Source organism: Loxodonta africana, unplaced genomic scaffold (genome assembly GCF_030014295.1).
Source record: "Loxodonta africana isolate mLoxAfr1 unplaced genomic scaffold, mLoxAfr1.hap2 scaffold_63, whole genome shotgun sequence".
Lineage (NCBI taxonomy): Eukaryota > Metazoa > Chordata > Mammalia > Proboscidea > Elephantidae > Loxodonta > Loxodonta africana.
The window spans coordinates 1,037,917-1,063,311 of record NW_026975359.1 but is presented as its reverse complement, the minus strand read 5'-3'; the positions used below and the strand labels follow the sequence as shown (position 1 = coordinate 1,063,311).

General features: G+C 42.8%; 1 long non-coding RNA gene across 1 annotated transcript in view; it reads left to right on the top strand.

Moving 5' to 3' along the window:
- The first annotated feature begins 9,608 nt into the window (after positions 1–9,608).
- LOC135229921 (uncharacterized) overlaps positions 9,609–25,395 on the top strand; it is a 39,940-nt gene continuing 24,153 nt past the window's right edge. Inside the window, exon 1 of the long non-coding RNA XR_010320588.1 lies at positions 9,609–23,697. This is a non-coding gene — a long non-coding RNA (uncharacterized LOC135229921). The remainder of the gene's footprint in view (positions 23,698–25,395) is intronic.

Here is a 25,395-nt window from a genome sequence, read left to right as displayed (position 1 = left end):
AAAGTCATCAGCCAATTAAGGGCAGAGTGGGATTACAAATACAAATCTGCGTAATTAAAAAGCCAACATTGTATCAATGATATTTCCCTTAACGTTATAATGGCTCCCACTTTATACTTACAATGTAAGCATTGCTGGACAGTATAAAATACCTATTTGATTCCTGAGTTTCCTATACAAAAAAGTAATGATGAAAGTGGTGAGAAATTTAAAGTATTGAACACTACAAACACTCTGGGCTGTACCATACATAATACGACATGAACAATTGACTTCGTTCTCCAAAAGTAAAAGATAAGAAATATTAGACAGTAAAGATAATTTAAATCTATTAGCCAGCAAAACATGTGAAAATAGTAGCCCAACCACTCCTGACTGTCTACTGTGTTAGTATCATAATCACTATTCAGAGACTGATGCTGAGTTTGTGCCATTGAGAATGGGTGAAAACAGGAGCACCAACTGGTCTCAAAGGCATTTAAACCCCTACTGAGAACTGGAGCTAATCACTTTATCTTACTTATTTGGAATTTATTATAATTTTTGATCAATTCACATTTAAAATTTTAAACATTACATAATTCTCTTTGACATATTTCATGCACTAAATACATAGCTGGAATATAAGCTTATCAATTTATCTGACTTATTACAAGAAAGGAATCCTGGTGATGTAGCGGATTCCAACCTGGCTGCTAACCAAAAGGCCTACAGTTCAAATCCACCAGCCACTCCTTGGAAGCCCTTATGGGGCAGCTCTCCTCTGTCCTACAGAGTCGGTATGAGTTGGAATCAACTTGATGACAACAGGTTTGGTTTAGTTTTTTTTAACACAAGTAAAATCTAAATGTTAACATCATTTTTGGTGAATTTATATTTTGAAATTAAAAAGAAATGTATATATCTAAAAAAAGCATAGATAGATTGTAACCTGTTTTACAAATGTTGAAATTAAGTTTTATAGTCAGTAAGTATTGCCGATATACAGCTAGTCAATGAAGGAAGTAAAACCCAGGTAATTGAAACTTGATTCTAAATCCCATTCTGTCTCCACAAAAATGTAATTACTTTTTAATCATGCCTGAACTCTGAGTGGACAAGAATATAATAAAAGAAAAAAACAACAGCAAATAAAATGAAACACTGTTTTAAGTGTTAAGGTAGAGAAATAAGAAAGACATTTAAAAGTAAATAACAAGGCTTCAACAACAGGTAAAGAGCGCAATAAGGCAGTAAACATGTTGAGTCGACAATAGTGACCATAGTGCTATAAAAAAAATATATATATATACGATGTTAAAAAAAAAAAAAAAGACTTCACAGGGACACACAGTGATCAGTATCACATAAAATGGTGGTGGGACTAGAACTTGGGTTTACAGCACTGTGAAGATTTTCACAGCTATTTAGGAAGTGGTAAAGCATTCAGAATGGGAAGAGTTGTGAGCAAAGCTATGTTTATGTAATGATTTAAGCATTTTTTCTACAGCATGGGACTTGTAAAATGATTTATTGCATTAAAATAATACTTGAATGACATGGACAACTAGTTTAATTCCAATAAATCAGAAATTGCAACACCTGCTAAAGGGAAAAGCTGCTGGATGCACATTTTGAAGCATCTAGCTATTTTATTTCCGTGTCAAGATGCTCCTCTCTTTTACATAACGCTGGTAACCTCTGCTGCACTTATTTTTTATTCTTTGTTTTCTGTTTGTATCTGTCATGACAATAGGTATCTATTGACTTATTCTGCTGTTTAATGTGTTTTTATTTGTTTTTGTCTTTTTTAACCATCCGAATTATTACATTAAACATTTACCTACAAGTACACCTATAGTTATGGAACATATTTGTTGTTGAAACTTTCATGTCAAAATATTTTTTGATTCAGTATTCTGTAGCCACAATAGTCCCTCCAACTCTTTAAACCATTGGAACATCACTTTATAATTTGAAATGTAATGATATACACATTATTACACACCTGATTGTTGTCTTAAGCCACATAAAAAAAAAAACATAGTGGTGAAAAATTTATATAGAGACGATGATTTGATGAAATAGTGGTTTGCCTAATAATAAAACTTAACATTTTTATAAGATTTTTCACTGTACTTTTCAAGGAGAGATTTGGAGCCAATTCTTGAACAATGCTCTTGGCAGGCTGAAGAATTTTTACCTTAGTAGAAGGTGAAGAGCAGTGGCAAATATTGAGACAAAGCTGTCTGTCTTTCTTCCTGTGCTGAGATGAAGGTCCGTGTTGCTGTGTGGAACTGCATCAGGTAGAGAATTTCTAAAGGGAGCCAAGACCCACTATGCAATTTCTTCATCCTTAGAGTTAAATAACCGTAAGAATATTTCCTATACTTCAATTTATTCTTGAACATTGAGTGAATGGTCAAAAAAATGAATGATATTGGGTAATATTTGTGAGAAACCTACGTGTAGAATGTTCGTTATATGTACACAGAGCTCTGGGTATATGGAGCAAGAAAAATATCTACAAAAAATATGAATTAATCAAGAGAATTAGATTCCGGCAACCAACACAGAACCAATATGCACTTATGTCTTTAGTGATGTTCAATAGCCAATGCCTTTATTTTTAATTGACTTGCTTACAGAGCTGTGTTTTGTTCTAGAGATCAGTGTTATGAAGGCAAGTGGGACTTGCTGAGGCACCGCAAATGCAGTCAGTGTGATTGTGTGTATCCAACTGGGGATCCGTCACCAACACTGCTGGGAAACTGCTGGTAAGGAAGCACTTTTATTCAACCTGTTTCTGACTAAAAGAGCCAGTCCCCAAAATATACTAAAAGGTGGATGTCATGGATTGTATTATGTCCCCCTCGAAAAATGTGTGTATCAAGTTGGTGAGGCCATGATTCCCAGTGTTCTGTAGCTGTCCTCCATTTTGTGATTGTAATTTTATGTTAAAGAGGATTAGGGTGGGATTGTAACAAAAACATTACTAACAATGTACAAGTACCCAAAGAGAAATTAGATAACTCCTAAAAATCAAACACTTATGCTCATCCAAAGTCTTCACCAGGAGAGTAAACTGATTACCGACAGACTGGGAAACAGTTTTTAGCTATAACATTTCTGATCAGCAACTGAACTCTAAAATCTACATGATATTGCAAAAACTCAATAACAAAAAGACAAATAATCCATTTAAAAAATGGGCAAAGGATAGGAATAGGCACTTCAACGAAGAAGACATTCAGGCAGGTAACAGATACATGAGGAAATGCTCACAATCATTAGCCATTAGAGAAATGTAAATCAAAACTACAATGAGATACCATCTCACTCCAACAAGGCTGCCATTAATCCCAAATCACAAAATAATAAATGTTGGAGAGGTTGTAGAGAGACTGGAACACTTATTCACTGCTGGTGGGAATTTAAAATGGTGCAGCCACTTTGAAAATCAATCTGGCACTTCCTTAAAAAGGCAGAAATAGAACTACCATAGGATATGGCAATCCCACTCCTTGGAATATATCTTAGAGAAATAAGAGCCTTTATACGAACAGATATATGCAAAACCATGTTCATTGCCGCACTGTTTACAATAGCAGAAAGATGGAAGTAACCAAGGTGCCCACCAACAGATGAATGGATAAATAAATTGTGGTACATTCACACGATGGAATACTTCACACAGATCAAGAACAATGATGAATCCGTGAAATATTTCATAGCTTGGAGGAATCTGGAGGGCATTATGCTGAGTGAAATTAGTCAGTTGCAAAAGGACAAATATTGTATGAGACCACTATTATAAGAACTCAAGAAATAGTTTAAACAGAGAAGAAAATATTCTTTGATGGTTATGAGGGTGGGGAGAAAGGGAGGGACAAGGATATTTGCAAATCTAGATAGTAGACAAGAACTATTTTAGGTGAAGCGAAAGACAACATACAATAAAGGAGAGGTCAGCGTAACTGGACTAAATCAAAAGCAGTTTCCTGAATAAACCAAATGCTCCGAAGGCCAGAGTAGCAGGGGCAGCAGTTGGGGGACCATGTTTTCAGGGGACATCTAGGTCAATTGGCATAATAAAATCTATTAAGAAAACATTCTGCATCCCACTTTGGTGAGTGGCGTCTGCAGTCTTAAAAACACTATCAAGCGGCCATCTAAGATGCATCCATTGGTCTCAACCTACCTGGAGCAAAGGAGAATGAAGAACACCAAAGATACAAGGTAATTATGGGTCCAAAAGACAGAAATGGCCACATAAATCCAAGACTACATCAGCCTGAGACCGGAAGAACTAGATGGTGCCCGTCTACAACCGAAGACTGCCCCGACAGGGAACGAAACAGAGCATCCCTGACGGAGCACGAGAACAGTGAGATGCAGACCTCAAAGTCTCATAAAAAAATCAGACTTAATGATCTGACTGAGACTAGAGGAACCCTGGAGGTCACGGTCCCCAGACCTTCTGTTGGCCCAAGACTGGAACCATTCCCAAAGCCAACTCTTCAGACAGGGATTGGACTGGATTATAGGATAGAATATGATAGTGGTGAGGAGTGACCTTCTGGTCTCAAGTGGACACATAAGACTATGTGGGCAGCTCCCGTTTGGAGGGGAGATGAGAAGGAAGAGAGGGACAGAAAGTGGCTGAATGGACACAGGGAATTCAGGGCTGAGAGAAGGAGTGTGCTGTCTCATTAGTGGGAGAGGAACTAGGAGCACATAGCAAGCTGTATACAAATTTTTGTATGAGAGATTGACTTGATTTGTAAAGTTTCACTTAAAGCACACACACACAAAAGATGCAAAGAATACACAGAGTCACAGTACCAAAAGAAATGGTCGACTCTCAGTTGCTTCATGAGGTGGCATATGATGAAGAACTGGTAGTAGTGAAGCAAGAAGTCCAAGCTACACTGAAGGCACTGGCGAAAAACAAGGCTCCAGGAGCTGACAGAATACCCACTGAGTTGTTTCAACAAACAGATGCAGCCCTGTACATGCCCACTCCACTATGCAAAGAAATTTGGAAGCTAGGTACCTGGCCAACAGACTGCAAGAGATGCATGTTTGTGTCCATTCCAAAGAAAAGCGATCCAACTGATTGTGGAAGTTATCAAATGTAAATCATAGTATTAGTAAATATGGTAAACAAACAGACAAACTATCTACTCCACAGTGAATATGACATTCTATCCCCAGGAGATCTAGTGAGTTTATGATGTTGTTGTTAGGTGCTGTTGAGTCAGTTCCAACACATAGTGACCCTGTGTACAACAGAATGGAACAGTGCCCAGCCCTGGGCCTTTCTCATTGCTATGTCTGAGCCCACTGGTGCAGCCACTGTCTCAATCTGTCTCACTGAGGATCTTTGTCTTTTTCACTGACCCTCTACTTTACCAAGCACGATGTCTTTTTCCAGGGACTGATTCCTCCTGATAATATGTCCAGAGGACGTGAGACCAAGTCTTGCCACCCACCTTTCTAAGGAGCATTCTGGCTGTACTTCTTCCAAGACAGGTGTGTTCATTCTTCTAGCAGTCCATGGTATATTCATTATTCTTCACCAACAACATAATTCAAGTTTCAGTTCTTTTGTCTCCCTTATTCATTGTCCAGCTTTAGCTGCACATGAGGCGACTGAAAATATCATGGCTTGGTTCAGGCACACCTTAGTCCTCAAAGTGACATCTTCGATTTTTAACACTTTAAAGAGGTCTTTTGTAGCAGATTTGCCCAATAAAATATGTCATTTGATTTCTCGAAGTCTGCTTCCATGGGTGTTGATTGTGGATCCAAGTAAAATGAAATCCTTGGCGACTTCAGTATTTTCTCTGTTTATTGTGATTTTTTTATTGTTCCAGTTGTGAGGATTTTTGTTTTCTTTATGTTGAAGTGTAATCCATACTGAAGGCTGAAGTCTTTGATCCTCATCAGTAAGTGCTTCAAGTCCTCTTCACTTTCAGTAAGCAAGGTTGTGTCATCTGCATGTCTAGGCTGTTAATGAGTCTTCCTCCAATCATGGTGCCCCTTCTTCTTCATAGAGTCCAGCTTCTTGGACTGTATGGATTATATGTTTTTTTAAAGACACTGAGTTTTTGGTAATTTACTATGGCAGCCCTAGAAAATGAATACAGAGCCCTTCACCAAGGACAAGTCAAGTTAGCACCAAAAATGCTCCTGTAAGGGTAGCCACGTAACATGAGACATGGCAGTTTTTAAAAAGTATGAAGTAAAACTTTCAGCTTTGACAAAGAAAGGGCTCCTCTAAGTCCAAGTTCTAAGTCCATTGCTGTTGGGTCAATTCTATCTCACAGCGACCCTAAAGGACAGAGTAGAATTGACCCATAGGGTTTCCAAGGAGTGGCTGGTAGATTCGAACTGCTTGAATAAGTATTGTGAAAAAATACAATCCTGACACACAACTTTTCTGAGCTTAGTATTAAAACAAAACAAAAAAAAAGTCGCTATTGAGTGGATTCTCACTCATAGGGACCCTATAGGACAGAGTAGAGCTTCCCCACAGGGTTTCCAAGGAGCGACTGGTAGATTCAAACTGCAGACCTTTTGGTAGCAGCCAAATGCATAACCACTGCACCACCAGTGGCTTTCAAATCAGCTATAGGCTGATGATCTTCAAATTCTTAGAACCCAGAAAACTACTCTACCTCAGAGTGGTAGCCACAGCTGGGAACTGTTCTCCACACTTGGATGACCTCAGACATCCAAATCTAACATGTCCAGAAAAAAATCTTTTGGTTATTTTCTCAAGTTTGTTCCTCCATGGTTTTCCACATGGTAGAGAATGGCTCTGGTGACCATGCGCTCATGGTAGCCTGAATTCTAGAAGTCTCCTTTGATTCTCCATTCCCCTCATCCCATACGTCTGATTGACCAGCAATTCTTGGCAGCTCAAGCTCCAAAGTACACCTCAAGCCTGCCCACTGTTCCCACCTGCACTACCACCATCACTGCTCACCCTGACCACTGCAGAAGCATCCTGACCGGTCCTCTGTATTTGCTGTCTTCAAGTTCTCCTGGGCTACAGTTAATTCCTGGGACACATTCTTTCTCAAGACCATTGAACAATAGAAGTAGAAGGGCATTTAGTTGTATGCTACCTCCTCCGCTTGAGCTGCACGCCCCTCAGAAATCACTTTTCAGTGTGCAGTCTATAATGTCTCTATCCCAATTTCCTGTCTTTGGCCGCACTGCTTTGATAGCGTGCATGCATATGTGCTTCAGGGGTCATGTAGGCAGATGCTTGGAGGAATTTTTCTTAGTACAATCATGGTTGTGTGCCATCAAGAGATTCTGACTCATATCAACCCTGTATGACAACTTAGAACTGCCTCACAAGGTTTCCTAGGTTGCAGTCTTTATGGCGCAGCCCTGGTGGCACCATGGTTAAGAGCTCGGCTGCTAACCAAAGGGTGGACAGTTCAAATCCACCAGTTGGTTATTTGCAGAAAGACATGGCAGTCTGCTTCTGTAAAGACTTATAGTCTTAGAAACCCTATGGGGCAGTTCTACTCTGCCCTGTAGGGTCACTATGAGTCGGAATTGATTCAATAGCAACTGGTTTGGATTTTGTTTGGTTAGAATCTTTATGGGAGCCCATCTCCAGATCTTTTCAACCCCTGAGCTGGTGGGTTCCAACGGCCCACCTTTCAGTTAGCCAAGCACTTAACCGTTGCACCTCCAATACTTAACTCTGCACGCGAGGGGGCCCTCTCCTGACGTCTCCCGTCTCCTCACCCCGCACACCTTGGCCTTGTCCTTGCTTCTAGACCCCACTCTCCCCTCTGGAGGCCCAACCCCCCCACGCCCGCCCCACACCCGGGCCGCTGGGCGGGGCCGGCAGCCATGTTCCTCGCCGTCCAGCCAGTTACTCCCGGAAGCGCCCGGACGGGTGGTGAGGGGCCCGGGCCGGATGGCGCGCCTTAGAGCGGACGGTGTTCGTGCTGTTTTCTGTGCAGTGGTTTCTGAAAGGTAGGAAACTCCGGCAGGTGGGTGGAGGGACCCGCTCCCAGACTGAACAAGCCCGGCCCCTCGAAGGTGTGGAGGGAAGGCGCCAGGAGGGTGGTTTCCAGTGCCAGCATCCCCTGGGCTCCAGAGGTTGGGGAGTCCGGACGTTGGGTTAGCAGCTGGCATCGCCCCCTCCGGCGTACCCCGTCCCGAGTGATCCCCTGGGGCGGACGCGGCGCGGGGCCGGGCGGACGCAGCCACTCTAGGGGCTGCGAGAGGGAGCCTCTGGCCCGGGGGACGCAGCTGGTCCGCGAAATTTGCATCCCCATGGATTTGCGCGGAGGGGGGGTCCAGCCGCGGGATCCGGCTGCGGAGTGCCCTCGGGCCTGGGGGCTTGAAGGGCTTGGGGAGAAAGGCCGTGTCCAGGGCTGCGCCAAGGTCCCTCCTCTGCCCGGGGCGGGTTTGCGGGCCAAGCTGGGTGATGGGCTCCTGCCCCCCCGCCCCCCACCTGCTCCCTCTGCCAGGGGGGGAAACCAAGGCCCAGAGTTCGCCCAGGGGGGTGAGACTCCAGACTGAGGACGGGGCACTCGCCCCCGTTCGTCGTCCCACCCCCACCAGACTCCGTAGGGTGCCAGGGGCGGGGAGAGAGCGATCCCCCGCCCAAGGCCCCGCTGCCCCTTACTGTTTTGGGCGCTGTGCCTGGGAGGCTGAGGCACCCCGCGCCCTCGCCCGCGCCGGCTGGTCTACTCTCGGGGCTGGGGCGTCGGCGCGGCCCCGGCCCCACCTGGAAAGGAAGGGGTCCTGGGAATCTGTGGAGCAGCGCGGGGATCCTACTCCTTGTGGAAGCAGCAGCGATTCAGTGTCTGTTAACAGTGTGGATGCCGGGTCCCGCTCCCCTCTGGGTGGCGGGGTGGGGGTAGCAGGAAGGGGTCCTGAGCGCCCATGTTGTTCGTTAACTTAAACGTTTGTGCGGCGCTGTGTAGCGGTAGCTGTGGACGCGGTCTCTGGTGCTGAGGGGATTTGAGGGTTCCTCAAACTGGTGGGATTTGGAGCCTCTACCCTGGTGGCAGTGGGTTCAGTGGGTTACCCTGGTGGCGTAGTGGTTAAGTGCTAAGGCTGCTAGCCAAAAGGTTGGCAGTTTGAATCCACCAGGCGCTCCTTGGAAACTCTGTGGGGCAGTTCTACTCTGTCCTATAGGGTCGCTATGAGTCAGAATTGATTCGATGGCAACAGGTGTGGTTTTTTTTTTTAGGTTGGAGATTAGGTGTCTCTTGGGCTGACATTTGAAGGTCTGGAGCTGACGGTTTATGAGGGTTTGTTAGGTTTTTAAGCGCTCCGGCCATGGGCACCAACCCGATCTTCCAGCCCCTGCGGACGGACCGCCCCCCCCCCGGGGGGGATTGGCTGCTCTGGGACCCTGAGCCCCGAGGGCGGTGAGAAGCTGACAAACGTGAGTGATGCCCTGCAGGCTCCAGTCGGCGGGGCAGCCCTGCTCACACGGTCTCAATACGGGTAGTCGGCTTCGTGCCTGGGGGGTGGTTTCCGAATGTTTCCTCGTGGCCCCCCCCCCCCGTGCGGGGCGACAACTCTCCCCTGGGCGGGGACCTAGTAGAGGCCTGCAGGGCATCAGGGTATGGAGGGGCAGAGCTTGGGCGGGGAGGGCGCGGCCCTGCAGGTTCCTGTACATGACCACGGCAGGGGGCTGCGGGTCCTGAAGGCTGGGCCTGGTCGAGGACCCACTAGGTCTCGCAGAAGGAGTGGGTTAGGATAATCATAGCATTAATGGGAGTATTGAGAGAGCACCCTGGGGCGTTGGGTCCCTCGGGAAGAAAAGCCTCTGCTGTCGCCACTGGAGTGGTACCCAGGTCGTCCCGGCTTAGGTCCAGGAGGTTCCCATGCTCGGAGGGTCTGGTGGGCAGAACAGAACCGGCGGTGCGCACGCCCTCTCGCGGCCTTGCGCCGAATCGCTGAGGTTCAGTGTCAGGTGATTCTAAGCCATGGTTTTGGAACTCAATAGTGAAGCAGAGCAAATAAATGATGCAGTGCCTTGATGGGACCGGTGGAGACAACAAGAAGCAAAGCACAGCTGAAACTTCAAAATTCCGCTGAGTGTTAGTAGGATTTGGAGGGAGAAAATAGACGGAGAGTCGAGAGGCCCAGAGATGCAGAAGGGTTAGAGGATTAGGGGTTAGGGTTTGGTGTTAGGGGTTCAGGTTGGGGGGTTAGAGGTTTGGGAGTTAGGTTTAGGGGTATAGGTTTTAGGTGGCTGGGGGTTGGGGTTAGGGCTGGGGTTACTAGGCTAGGGCACAAGTGGTTTAGGGTTATGGTTAGGGTTAGAGTGAGGCTGAGGTTGATTCCCAGTCTTGTGTACCGTCTCTTCCTTCACCAGAGTTACCACATATCTGTCGTTTGGTTGGAAACCCTGATGGCATAGTGGTTAAGACCCACCAGTGCTAACCAAAGGTCTGCAGTTCGAATCCACCAAGCGCTCCTTGGAAACTCTATGGGGCAGTTCTAATCTGTCCTATAGGGTCTCTATGAGCTGGAATCGACTCGACGGCGGTGGGTTTGTTTTTTTTGGTTATTGTTTAGTTAGCTTTTCTCTACCCACTCTCCGTCTGCCTGGTGAACATCAAGGATTGTTTCTGTGTGTAAATGTTTTCATGAGTTTTTATGATAGTGGTCTCTTAGTGTATATGTCGTTTTGTGATTGACTTAGTCAGCATGATGCGCTCCAGATTCATCCATGGTGTGAGATGTTTCGGAGATTCATCATTGGTCTTCATTGTCGTGTAGTGTTCCACTGTGTGTATGTACCGTAGTTTGTTTATCCATTCCTCTGTGGACGAGCACTGAGGTTGTTTCCATCTTTTTGCTACTGTGAATAATATCTCAGTGAACACGGGTGTGCATATGTCTATTCCTGTGACTGCTCATGGAAACCCTGGTGGCTAGTGGTTAAGTGCTACAGCTGCTAACAAAAAGGGTTAGGGTTTGAGGTTCGGGATGTTAGGGTTAGGGTTGTTAGAGTTCTGGTTGTTAGGGTTTGGGTTTAGGGGTTGGGGTTAGGGTTTTGGGGTTAGGGATGTTAGGGTTAGGGTTGTTAGGGTTTGGGTTAGGGTTTTTCGGTTGGGGTTAGGTGTTAGGCTTAGGTTTAGGGTTTGAGGTTAGAGTTTGGATTTACAGGTTAGGTGTTAGGGGTTGCAGTTTGGGGTTTACAGTTTTGGGGGTTTAGGGTTTTGGGGTTTAGTCATTAGGGTTTGGGTTAGGTTTTAGGGGTCAGGATTTAGATTTAGGGTTGGGGTTGGTGTTGGGTTTGTTTGGGATATGTGGTTTGGGGTAAGAGGGTGGGTGTTAGAGGTTTGGGGGTTAGAGATTGAGGGAGTTAGAGGGTGAGGGGTTAGAGGGTGAGGGGGTTAGAGGTTGAGAAGATTATAGAGTGAGGGAGTGAGAAGGTGAGGGTGTGAGGGGGTGAAGGTTAGGGTTTAGGGTTAGAGGGTTTAGGCTTAGGGTTCAGAGGCTTAGGGTTGGGGGTTAGGGTTTCAGAGTTCAGAGGTTGGGGTTGGTGTTGTGGTTAGGGTTAGAGAGTTAGGGTTAGAGGGTTAGGGTTGGAGGTTTAGGGTTAGAAGATTAGGGGTATGGTTTAGAGGTTTAGGGTTAGGGGTTAGGGCTAGGGTTTAGGGGTTCAGGTTTAGGGGTGTGGGATGGGTCTGGGGTAAGGTTTTAGAGTTTAGGGTTAGAGGGTTATGTTTAGGGCTTAAGGCTTAGAGTTTAGGGTTTTAGGACTTAAGGTTTAGGGCTTAGGGCTTAGAGCCTAGGGTTTAGGACTTAAGGTTTAGGGTTTAAGGCTTAGAGTGAGGGTTAGGGCTGGGGGCTGGGGTTAGGGTTTAGGGTTTAGTGTTAGGGTATTAGGGTTAGAGGGTTAGATGGTTTAGCGTTTAAGTTTAGGGTTTAGGGGTTGGGGTTAAGGGTGTTAGTGTTTAGGGTTTTGGCATTTAGGATGTTAGGGTTGAATGTGTTAGGGCTAAGGGTGTTAGGGTTTTGTGTGTTAGGGTTTTAAGTGTTAGGGTTTACAGTTTAGGATTAGGCTTAGACCCATTCTTAGGTTTAGGGCTAGGGATTTGAGGTTTAGGGTTTGGCGTTGGGTTTGGGGGTTGGGGTTAGGTTTAGGGCTAGGATTAGAGGGCTAGGGTTAGAGGGTTAGAGTTTCAGGTTAGCGTTAGAGGGTTAGGGTTCGAGTGTTAGGGTTAGGGTTAGGGTTAGGGTTGTTAAGGTTAGGGTGGTTAGGGGTTAGGTGTTAGGATTTAGGGTTTAGGGTATAGGGGTTAGAGTTTGGGTTAGGGTTAGAGTTTAGGGCCTTGGGGGTTAGGACCTAAGGGCTTAGGGCCTTAGGGGCTTTGGGGCTTAGGGCTTAGGGGCTAGAGTTAGAGGGCTAAGGCCAGAGGGCCAGGGTTATGGTTTGATTCCTGGTTGGCAATTTTTTTCCTTCAATATTTTGTATAAGTCATCCCATTGCCTTCTTGCCTCCATGATTTCTGCTGAGTAGTCCAAGTTTATTATTATTTACTCTCCTTTTTTGGTGACTTCCTTTATCCCTAGCCTCTCTTAAAATTCTCTTTATGTTTGATTTTGGCAAGTTTGATTATTATATGTCTCGGTCACTTTCTTTTGAGATCACCTTATGTGGAATTTGATGAGCATCTTTCATGATATCAGGGAAGTTTTCTGCCAACAAATCTTCAACAGTTCCCTGTGTATTTTCTGTTAGCCCTCCCTGTTCTGGTACTGCAATCACTCATAGTTATTTCTCTTGATAAAGTCCCACATGATTCTTTGGATTTCTTCATTTAAAATTCTTTTATCTGGTTTCTTTTCAAATATATTGGTCCCAATAGTTTTATCTTCTATCTCAGTAATTCTGCCTTCCAGTTCTTCAGTTGTGCTCTTCTTACTTTCTATCGAGTTTTCTAACTCTGTAATTTTATTGTTAATCTTCTGAATTTCTGATTGCAATCTCTCTATGGTTTCTTGCAGCTTATTAAATTTTTAATTATGTGCTTGAGTAACCTTTTTAATTTCTTCAGCTGCTTTATCTTTGTGTTCCTTGGCTTGTTCTGTATTTTGCCTCATTTCCTTCCTGATATCTTTGAGAGCTCTGTATATTAATCTTTTGTATTCTGTATCCGGTAATTCCAGGATTACACCTTCATCGAGAAGATTCCTTGAGTCTTAGTTCTGAGAGCTTGTTGAAGCAATCATGGGTCAGCTTCTTTTTTTTTTATTTTAATAATTTTTATTGTATTTTAAGTGAAAGTTTACAAATCAAGCCAGTCTCTCACATAAAAACTTATACACAACTTGTTACATATTCCCAATTACTTTCCCCCCAATGGGACAGCCCACTCCCTCCTTCCACTCTTTCTTTCCGTGACCATTTTGCCAGTTTCTAAGCCCCTCTACCCACCCATCTCCCTTCCAGGCAGGAGATGCCAACATTGTCTCAAGTGTCCACCCAAACCAAGTAGCTCATGCCTCACCAGCATCCCTCTCCAACCCGTTGTCTAGTCCAACCCATGTCTGATGAACTGGCTTTGGGGATGGTTCCCGTAGTGGGTAAACGGAAGGTGTGGGGGCCATGATCACTGGGGTCCTTCCAGTCTCAGTCAGACCATTAAGTCTGGTCTTTTTATGAGAATTTGGGGTCTGCATCCCACTGTTCTGCTCCCTCAAGGGATCTCTGTTATGTTCCCCGTCAGGGCAGTCATTGGTTGTGGCCCGGCACTGTCTAGTTCTTCTGATCTCAGGATGATGTAGTCTCTAGTTCATGTAGTCCTTTCTGTCTCTTGGGCTCGTTATTATCTTATGTTCTTGGTGTTCTCCATTCTCCCTTGATCCAGGTGGGTTGAGAATCATTGATGCATCTGAGATGGCTGCTTGCTAGCATTTAAGATCCCAGATGCCACTCTTCAAAGTGGGATGCAGAATGTTTTCTTAATAGATTTTATTATGCCAGTTGACTTAGATGTCCCCTAAAACCATGGTCCCCAAACCCCTGCCCCTGCTTTGCTGACCTTCGAAGCATTCAGTTTATTCAGGAAACTTCTTTGCTTTGGTTTAGTCCAGTTGTGCTGACCTCCACTGTGTTGAGTGTTGTTCTTCCATTCACCGAAAGTAGTTCTTGTCTATCTCTTTAGTAAATACCCCTCTCCTACCCTCCCTCCCTCCCCCCCTCATAACAACAAAGGAATATGTTCTTCTCAGTTTAAACTATTTCTCAAGATCTTATAATAGTGGTCTTATACAATATTTGACCTTTTGCTACTAATTTCACTCAGCATAATGCCTTCCAGGTTTCTCCACGTTATGAAGTGTTTCACAGATTCGTCACTGTTCTTTGTTGATGTGCAGTGTTCCATTGTGTGAATATACCATAATTTATTTATCCATTCATCCATTGATGGGCACCTTGGTTGGTTCCATCTTTTTGCTATTGTAAACAGTGCTGCAGTAAACATAGATGTGCATATATCTATTTGTGTAAAGGCTCTTATTTCTCTAGGATATATTCCGAGGAGTGGGATTGCTGGGTTGTATGGTAGTTCTATTTCTAGCTTTTTAAGGAAGCACCAAATTGATTTCCAACGTGGTTGTATACCATTTTACATTCCCACCAGCAGAGTATAAGTGTTCCAGTCTCTCCACAGCCTCTCCAACATTTATTATTTTGTGTGTTTTGGATTAATGCCAGCCTTGTTGGAGTGAGATGGAATCTCATTGTAGTTTTGATTTGCATTTCTCTAATGGCTAATGATCGAGAGCATTTCCTTATGTATCTGTTAGCTGCCTGAATGTCTTCTTTAGTGAAGTGTCTGTTCATATCCTTTGCCCATTTTTTAATTGGGGTGTTTGTCTTTTTGTGGTTGAGTTTTAGCAGAGTCATGTAGGTTTTAGAGATCAGGCACCGGGTGGAGATGTCTTAGCTGAAAACTTTTTCCCAGTCTGTAGGTGGTCTTTTTACTCTTTTGGTGAAGTCTTTAGATGAGCATAGGTGTTTGATTTTTAGGAGCTCCCAGTTATCTGGTTTCTCTTCATCATTTTTGGTAATGTTTTGTATTCTGTTTATGCCATGTATTAGGTCTCCTGATGTCCCTATTTTTTCTTCCATGATCTTTATCGTTTTAGATTTTATGTTTAGGTCTTTGATCCATTTGGAGTTAGTTTTTGTGCATGGTGTGTGGTAGGGGTCCTGTTTCATTTTTTGGAGGTGGCTATACAGTTACGCCAGCACCTTTTGTTAAAAAGACTATCTTCTCCCCAATTAACTGACACTGGGCCTTTGGCAAATATCAGCTGCTCATATGTGGATGGATTTATATCTGGATTCTCAATATTGTTCCATTGGTCTATGTGTCTGTTGCTGTACCAGTACCAGGCTGTTTTGACTACTGTGACAGTATAATTTGTTCTAATATCAGGCAGAGTGAGTCCTCCCACTTTGTTCTTTTTTAGTAATGCTTTACTTATCCGCGACTTCTTTCCCTTCCATATGAAGTTGGTGATTTGTTTCTCCATCTGTTTAAAAAGTGTCATTGGAATTTGGATCGGAAGTGCATTGTATCTATAGATGGCTTTTGATAGAATGGACAATTTTACAATGTTGTCTTCCTATCCACGAGCAAGATATGTTTTTCCAATTACGTAGGTCCCTTTTGGTTTTTTTGCAGTAGTACCTTGTAGTTTTCTTGGTATAGCTCTTTTACATTTTTGGTAAGGTTTATTCCTAAGTATTTTATCTTCTTGGGGGCTGCTGTGAATGGTATTCATTTGATGATTTCCTCTTCAATGTTCTTTTTGTTGATATAGAGGAATCCAACTGATTTTGTGTGTTTGTATTGTAATCTGAAACTTTGCTGAACCCTTCTATTAGTTTTCTTGAGGATTCCTCAGGGTTTTCTGTGTATAAGATAATGTCTTTGGAAATAGAGATAATTTTATTTCTTCCTTACCAATCTGGATGCCCTTTATTTCTTTGTCTAGCCCAGTTGCTCTGGCTAGGACCTCTAGCACAATGCTGAATAAGAGCAGTGATAAAGGGGATCCTTGTCTGTTTCCCGTTCTCAAGGGAAATGCTTTCAGGCTCTCTCCATTTAGGATGATGCTGGGTATTGGCTTTGTATCAATACCCGTTATTACGTTGAGGAATTTTCCTTCTATTCCTATTTTGCTGAGAGTTTTTATCATGAGTGGGTGTTGGACTTTGTCAAATGCCTTTTCTGTATCAATTGATAAAATTATGTGGTTCTTGTCCTTTTTTTATGTGGTGGATTACATCAATTGTTTTTCTAATATTGAACCAACCTTGCATACCTGGTATAAATCCTACTTGGTTATGGTGGATTATTTTTTTGATATGTTGTTGAATTCTACTGGCTCGAATTTTGTTGAGGATTTTTGCATCTATGTTCATGAGGGATATAGGTCTGTAATTTTCTTTTTTTGTGTTGTCTTTAGCTGGTTTTGGTATCAGGGTTATGCTGGCTTCATAGAAGGAGTTAGGTAGTATTCCGTCCTTTTCTATGCTTTGAAATACCTTCAGTAGTAGTGGTAAGTCTTCCCTGAAAGTTTGGTAGAACTTTGCAGTGAAGCCATCAGGGCCAGGGCTTTTTTTTTGTTGGGAGTGTTTTGATTACCTTTTCAATCTCTTTTTTTGTTATGGGTCTATTTAGTTGTTCTACTTCAGTTTGTGTTAGTTTAGGTAGGTAGTGTGTTTCTAGAAATTCATCCATTTTTTCTAGGTTTTCAAATTTGTTAGAATACAATTTTTTGTAGTAATCTGATATGATTGTTTTAATTTCAGTTGGATCTGTTGTGATATGGCCCATCCCATTTCTTATTCAGATTATTGGTTTCTTTTCCTGTATTTCTTTAGTCAGTCTGGCCAATGGTTTATCAATTTTGTTAATTTTTTCAAAGAAGCAGTTTTTGGCCTTGTTAACTCTTTCAATTGTTTTTCTATTCTCTAATTCATTTAATTTTGATGTAGTTTTTATTTTTTGCTTTCTTTTGGTGCCTGACAGTTCCTTTTGTTGCTCTCTTTCTGTTTGTTCAAGTTGTAGGGAGAGTTCTTTCATTTTGGCTCTTCTTTAATATGTGTGCCTTTATTGATATAAATTGACCTCTGAGCACTGCTTTCACCATGTCCCAAAGGTTTTCATAGGAAGTGTTTTCAGTCTTGTTGAATTCTGTGAATTTCTTTATTCCCTCCTTAAGGTCTTCCATAACCCAGTCTTTTTTGAGCAGGGTATTGTGCAGTTTCCAAGCATTTGATTTCTTTTCCCTGGTTTTTCTGTTATTGATTTTTACTTTTATGGTCTTTCATTCAGAGAAGATGTTTTGTAATATTTCAATGTTTTGGGTTCTGCAAAGGCTTGTTTTATGACCTAATATGTGATCTATTCTAGAGAATGTTTCATGTGCACTAGAAAAGAAATTATAGTTTGCAGCTGTTGTGTGGAGTGTTCTGTATAAGTCTATGAAGTGAAGTTGTTTAATTGTAGCAATTAGATCTTCCGTGTCTCTATTGAGCTTCTTACTGCATTTCCTATCCTTCACCGAGAGTGTTGTGTTGAAGTCTCCTGCTATAATTGTGGAGGTGTCTATCTCACTTTTTAATTCTGTTAACATTTGTTTTATGAATGTTGCGGCCCTATCATCATTGGGTGCATAAATATTTAATACAGTTATATGTACCTGGTAAATTGTCCCTTTAATCTTTATGTAGTGTCCTTCTTTATCCTTTGTGGTGGATTTAAATTGAAACTCTATTTTGTGGGAAATTAATATTGCCTCTCCTGCTCTTTTTTGATTGTTGTTTGCTTGATATATTTTTATCCATCCTTTCAGTTTTGGTTTATTTGTGTCTCTTAACTCTAAAGCGTGTCTCTTTTAGGAAGCATACAGACTGATCGTGTTTTTTTATCCAGTCTGCAACTTTCTGTCTCTTTATTGGTGAATTTAGTCCATTTACATTAAGTGTAATTATAGACAAGTATGAGTTTAGTGCTGTCATTTTGATGCCTGTTTTTGACAATTTCATTTTCCATTTACTTTTTTGTGCTGAGTTTTTCTTTGTAGAATGTGTGTTCCTCCTTTTTATAGTAGTTGAATTTATTTTGGTGAGTCGTTATGTTTATCTTGGTTTTTATTTTGAAGTATGGAATTGTTAGACCTTGTTGTGGTTATCTTAATATTTACCCTGGTTTGAGTAAGTAAAAACCTAAGTTGTTTCGCCCTGTATCGCCTTGGTTTCCTCTCCATATGTAATTTCTAAGCCTCCTGTATTTAGTCCCTCTTTTTTCACTATCGTAATCTTTTACATAATCACATCAATGATTCCCTGTTTTGAGCAATTTTTTAATTAATCTTATTTTGTTTTTGTGATTTCCCTATCTGGGTTGATATCAGGATGTTTTGTTCTGTGACCTTGTGTTGTGTTGGTATCTGATATTATTGATTTTCTGACCAAAGAATTTCCTTTAGTAATTCTTGCAGTTTTGGTTTGGTTTTTGCAAATTCTCTAAGCTTGTGTTTATCTGTAAATATCTTAATTTCACCTTCATGTTTTACAGTTTTGCTGGATATATGATTGTTCGCTGACAGTTTTTCCTCTTTCAGTGCTCTATATATGTTATCCCATTGTCTTCTTGCCTGCATGATTTCTGCCGAGTAGTGCAAACTTATTGATTCTCCTTTGTAGGTAACTTTTCGTTTATCCTTGGGTGCTTTTGAAATTTCTCTTTATCTTAGGTTTTGGCAGGTTTGATGATATGTCTTCGTGATTTTCTTTTGGGATCTATTTTGTATGAGGTTCGATGAGCATCTTGGGTAGATATCTTTTCATCTTTTACAATGCCAGGGAATTTTTCTGCCATCAGATCTTCCACTGTTCTCTCTGTATTTTCTGTTATCCCTCCCTGTTCTGGAACTCGAATCACACGCAAATTATTCTTGATAGAGTCCCCCATGATTCTTAGGGTTTCTTCATAGTTTTAAATTCTATTTGATTTTTCTTCAACTATATTTGTGTCAATTGCCTTATCCTCCAGCTCCCCCACTCTGCATTCCAGTTCCTTGATTCTGCTCCTGTGACTTCCTATTGAGTTGTCTGAATCTGTGACTTTATTGTTAATCTTTTGGATTTCTGAATGCTGTCTCTCTATGGATTCTTACAGCTTATTAATTTTTTCACTATGTTGTTGAATAATCTTTTGGATATCTTCAACTGCTTTATCCGCGTATTCCTTGGTGTTTTCTGTAGATTGCCTTATTTCATTTGTGAGGTCATTCCTGATGTCTTGAAGCATTCTGTATATAATTTTTTTATATTCTACATTTGGCAATTCTAGGAATGTATCTACATCTGGGAATGATTTTGATTCTTTGATTTGGGGGTTTGTAGAAGGAATCATGGTCTGCTTCTTCATGTGATTTGATGTCGACTGCTGTCTCTGAGCCATTTATAAGATATTGTAATATTTTATATTTGCTCACTGAGTCTTATCTTCTTATTTTGTTTTGTTACAATACACCCAGATGGGCTACTAGATTGTGGTATCGTGATTGATGTAGCTTTTGAATCACTTACGTCCTGTTACCAGCTTGCCTGAGCTGTTACCAGGTATATAAGTGTATGAGTCCATTCACTATTCTTGAATACAATCAGCTCAGGTGTCCTGATAGCTGGTCACCTAGTGTGTGGTGTAGGCTCTCACCTATTATCTTAGAGGAGTAGTGGTGATGGTTGTATGCACCAGTTTCTATTAGTGGCAGGGGGTCACATTTCAAGGAGGGCAGGATGCTGACAGCCTTCCTTCAAGTGTCAGTGAGGTAGGTGTGGCTCTATTCTCTAGAGCACTCTGGTGGGTGGGCTTTGCAGCTGTATCTTAGGCACCCAATGCTTGGGTAGGCGTCACTATTCTCAGACCCCTCTAGCAGGTGGCTAGGTGATGTGGGTGGAGTCTCAGCCCTCAGTTCGCTGGTGTGGATCAGCGAGGGCTCTGTTTAATAGGTAGAGAGGTATCTGACCTCCAAAACTTGCCTTTCCACTGCTGAGCTAAAACAATTATGGTCAGATCTCTATCAGAATTGCCTTTACATTGTAATAGCCACCTAGTTACCTGTAGGGTGAAAGCCAAAGACTATGGGTCTGTTAATGCCTGGATGGAGCTGATTCTGTACTGTTATTTCAGTTTAGGGAAGTCAGGGAAGGATTTTTTCTTTGATTGTTAAATGCTGCTTTTCTCAGGCCAGGAGAATGGGTTAGAAAAGAAAGAAGAAAAAAAATTCAGCAGTGCACTTCACTCTCTGGCACAGAGGATTCCAATGTTAATGAAGCTGGCTGGGGCAATGAGGGGTGGAATCAGATATATAGAAGAGAGTAGCCTGGCAAAATATACAAAGTTACTTATGTTGTTTGGTGAGAACTGTTTTTTCTGAGATTCCAGAGCATTGTGTCGCTCGTGTGTGCTGGCTGGATCCCTGCTGAGACTGTCCCAGAGGGTTAGGGCTGCATCCATGCTCACACTGTCTCAGGAAGCCACAATCGGCTCCCCCACACTTAGTCCAAAGCCCAGCACCAAGGTTTCCTTTCTGGGACGCTGCACTCCAGGCTCCAAAACCAGTCGCTGCTTCCCTATAGTTTTTCGTTTCCCTGTCAGCCGCGTCTGTGTGGAGCCTGCGTGTGCTGCCTGGGTCCCCTCTGAGGTTGGTCCTGAGGGTTAGGCCTATATCTGTTCTTCCCTGTCTCAGTAAACCACAATCAGCCCCACCACTCTGACACCAGGAAACCGCGAGGGCTCAAGGCTGCGGCGTGGGACACTGGCTCTGGAAGCGGTCCCTGCTGCAGCGTGGCTTTCGCTCCCCCGTCACTCAGGTCAACTCCTTAGTTCTGTGTTTGATGGTCAGGGTTTGTAGATTGTCCTTTATGTAATCAGTTCACTTGTTTTTTCGAGTCTTTGTTTCAAGAAGTATAAGCGGAATCTTCTACCTAGTCAGCCATCTTGGTCCTGCCCCCGTGTCTGCCTCTTTATGTGATTTGGTATTGACTGTTGTCTCTGAGCAATCTATAAGTTATTGTATTAGTTTATTTTATGCTTGCTTTTTGTATCCTAGCTTCTTGCTTTGTTTAGTTTTGGTATTCCCAAATAAGCTGCTTGAGTGCGCTAGGTTGATTATTTTCACCTTTGAAGCTCTAATGTACTATCACCAGATGGCTAGCACTGTTACCAGGTATATGAGCCTAGGAGTTCATTTACTTTTCTTGTATGCATTCAACTCAGGTGCCCAGGTAGTTGGTCATAAAGTGTGTGGTACAGGCTCTGTCCTACCGTCTTAGAGGGGCAGGGGTTATTGGTGTAGGCAGAAGTATCTGGCTGCAGTAGGGGGTCAGGCTCTGATCAAGGCAGGGGTCTGACAGCTGTCCTCTGAGTGTCTGTGAGGAAAGTGCATCCCTGTTCTGTAGAGCACACGGGTGGGTTCTGCAGAAGGGCGATGGGTACCCAATGCTTTTGGTTGTAAGTTCTGGGAGGTACTACTTACCCTTGGAGCCCTGTCACAGGAGGCTAGGTATTGTGGGTGGAGCCACCAGTCCTTAGGCCCCTGATGTGGGTAGGTGAAGACGCCGTTTAATAGGCAAAGCAGTGTCAAACATCAAACACCCATCTTTCCACCGTTCAGCTGAAACAGTTGCAGTCTGGCGACAAGGGCCTATTCTCCTGAAATGGGCCCACACAGGTCCATGCTGGGGTGAAAGGTATTCAAAGCCCATGGACTGTTTGTGCCTGAACAAGAGCTGCTTCTGTCCTGAGCTCCCCAGCTTAATTGAGCTGGCAGATTATCTTTCCCCCAGTTGTGAACTTATACCTTCTTCAAGGATGGAAAAATGGCTCAGAGTGGTACCAGGGCCTATCTCAGGCCCAGGGAAGTTGACAGCCACTGAAGCCGGCTTGGGGGCTGGGGGCGTGGTAAAATAAACACAAGTAATTAGCTTTTGCTGAGAGTGCCGTTCTTCTCTTGTTCTGGAGGTGTGAGTAGTCTGTGCAACTTGCTGTCCTTCCCTGAGCTAAACGCCTCTGGAACACTACTGCCAGCCCCGCTGCAGTCGCTCCAGGGAACGGTGCCTGAGGGTTCCTGGCTGTTCAGGTCCAGTAACTCCTCTCCACTTCTGAATAGTCTCTCCCTCCCCCTGCCGCTGAGTCCATTTTCTAACTTTACCTTTGATGTTCAGGGCTCCTAGCTTGTCATAAATATAATCGCTTCACTTGTTTTTTCTGGTCTTTTTTGTAAGAGGGATCACTGGTGGCGTCTCAATACTCAAAACTTCATCATTTCTTCCTTTCACTTTAGCTACTCGACATTCAAGAGCAACGTTCAGAGTCTCTTCCGACATCCGTTTTGGTCTTTTCTTTCTTTCCTGTCTTTTAAAGGATCTCTTGCTTTCCTCATGTGTGATGTCCTTGATGTCATTCCACAACTCGTCTGGTCTTCAGTCGTTAGTGTTCAACACGTAAAATGTGTTCTTGAGGTGGTCTCTAAATACAGGTGAGATATACTCAAGGTCATATTTTGGCCCCTTTTGACTTATTCTAATTTTCTTCCGTTTCAACTTGAACTCCCATATGAGCAATTGACAGTCTGTTTCACAATCGATCCCTGGCCTTGTTCTGACTGATGATATGAGTTTTCCCATCTTCTCTTTCCACAGATGTAGTCAGTTTGATTCCTGTGTATTCCATCTGGTAAAGTCCACGTGTATAGCTGCCGTTTATGTTGGTGAAAAAAAATATTTGCAGTGGATGAGTCACTGGTCTTGCAAAATTCTTTCATGAGATTTCTGGCGTCATTTATTTCAGTGATGCTGTATTTTCCAACTACTTTTCCTTCTTTGTTTCCAACTTTAACATTCTAATGACCAGTAATTATCAATGCATCTTGATTGCATCTTTGATCAATTTCAGGCTGCAGAAGTTGTTTAAAATCTTCAATTTCTTTATCTTTGGCATTAGTGGTTGGTGCATAAATTTGAATAGTCATATAAACTAGTCTTCCTTGTAAGTGTATGGATTTTAGCCTATCAGTGACAACATTGTACTTCAGGCTAGATCTTGAAATGTTCTCTTTGATGATATGTAACGTCATTCTTTTGACTCTGGTGGAATATCCATGTTTGTAAGACTGCTCACAGACTGTTTTACCAGAGAGTTTTCTGGTACTGCAACATCTACCACTAATCTCTGTGATCCCTTTGAATTGGCAAAATAAGAATAGTGCTATAGATTTCTTCCAAATACAGAAAACATAAGTATGAAAATGTTCTTGCTGTTGATTATATTCTTTACCAATCTGTTTGTATGGGATTTTTGGTACTTCACTTGAAAAATGAGTCCAAGGTACTGTGATGTGATTGTTTACTTTGTGTGGCCTTTCTAGCCATGGTCTTATAACATCCACCCTGGTGCTTGGGCAGGACTGTGTGATAGGGTAATTGTGGCTCACCAAGAGGATTGTTTATTTTGCCTTCAAAGAGAACCAGTTCCAGAGCAAAGAGGAGGATTCAACTCCCATCAAGGAAGAACAGCCAAGAGCCGAGCGTATATTATGGACCTGAGATCCCTGCACTGAGAAGCTCCTAGAAGCAGGAGACTGAGATAGAGAGAGGAAGCTGTAACCCTGAAGATGGTAAGATGCCATGGCAGGAGAGACCGAGCAACAGGGACCTGGCTATAGGAGATGATGGCCCAGGGAGAAGGAAAGCTGAGTGCCTTTGGAGAGAGGCCGGCCCAAGGCCAGGCAGAGGCACGCCTATGAGCACAGGAGGGAAGAGGCTGTCCTGATAGAAAAACTGTGTTCTGAGTGTCTTTGAGCCTGAGCTATAACTGTTACTTCCCTAATAAACCCCATAATCGTGAATATGGACTATGAGTTCTGTGTGGCCATTGCAATGAGTTATTGAACCCGGCAGAGAAGTAGGGAGTGCTGTGTGAGGGACAGTTGGTGTCAGAGTTAGTGAAGATGGTGGAGAGAGGGTAGTTTTTTCACCAATGCCTTCAATGCAGCTTCGATTCCTTCCTTTTATACCATCAGTTCTTGATCTTATGCTACCTATTGAAATGGTTGAAAATTATCCAGTTCTACTGCAGTGGCTGTATTAATATCAGACAAATTATACTTCAGAAAAAGGAGTATTATTGGGAATAAGTAGGGACATAACATAATAAAGGTTCAATTCTCCAAAAAGATACAACACTCCTAAATGTGTACGTGTCTAACAACAGCGCTCCAAAATACAAAAACTAATAAATCTGAAAGGGGAAATGGACAAATACGCATTTATAACTGGTATCAGTACTTTTCTATCAATAATTAATAGAGCCCTGCTAGTTGAAGTCCAAAGCATCTGTATGAACCACTCATGGATGTCTATGTGTGTGTGTATGTATGTGTGTGTATGTGTGTATGTATGTATATAGTATAAAGAGAAGTAATACAGAAATAAACATAGATACATGTTGTAGTCCTTGGGAGGTACAAACGGTTAATGCATTCAGCTGCTAACCAAAATGTTGGAGGTTTGAGTCCACCCAGAGGCACTTTGGAAGAAAGGCTTGGTGATCTACTTTTGAAAAATTAGCCATTGAACTGACACACTTGTGTGTCAGTACTACTCTGACACACATGAGGGGAGGGGTCACCATGAGTCACATCAGCTTAACAGCAATCGAATGATTTTTTTATGCATTCTGCCAATGTTTGTCTTTTAATTGGTATCTTAGGCTGGGTTCTCTAGAGAAACAAAACCAGTGAGGTGTATATATATATATTTATATATAAATAGCTTTATATCAAGAAAATGGCTCACGAGGCTGTAGAGGCTGGTAAGTCTCAAGTCCATGGGTCAGGCTTGTGGCTTCTCCTGACTCACATAGATGCAGGGACTGCAGAACTCAAGATCTGCAGGTCATACAACAGGTCTGTGGCTCACAGGCTGCAAAGGCTGACAGATCTCAAGATCGGCAGGTAAGCTGGCAGGCCGTGCCTCACAGACTGCGGAGGCTGGTGAATCCCCAAATTGGAAGGTAAGCTGAGAGTTCAAGTCCCAAAAACTTGAGATCAGATGAAGAGGAGCCAGCTGCAGGATTCAGAGTGAGCAAAAGCTCAAGAGCCTTGCCAGAAAGTCCACCTATATTGGATGCAGTCCACACCTCCGAGGAAACTACCTTAGATCTGATTGGCTACTCACAGCAGATTCCATCATGGAGGTAATCACATTATATCACATCTCATCATGGAAATGATTGCATCGTTATTCGACTGCTAAACTACATCATAACTGCCAAAGCACTGAGAATCATGGTCCAACAAAGTTGACACACAACT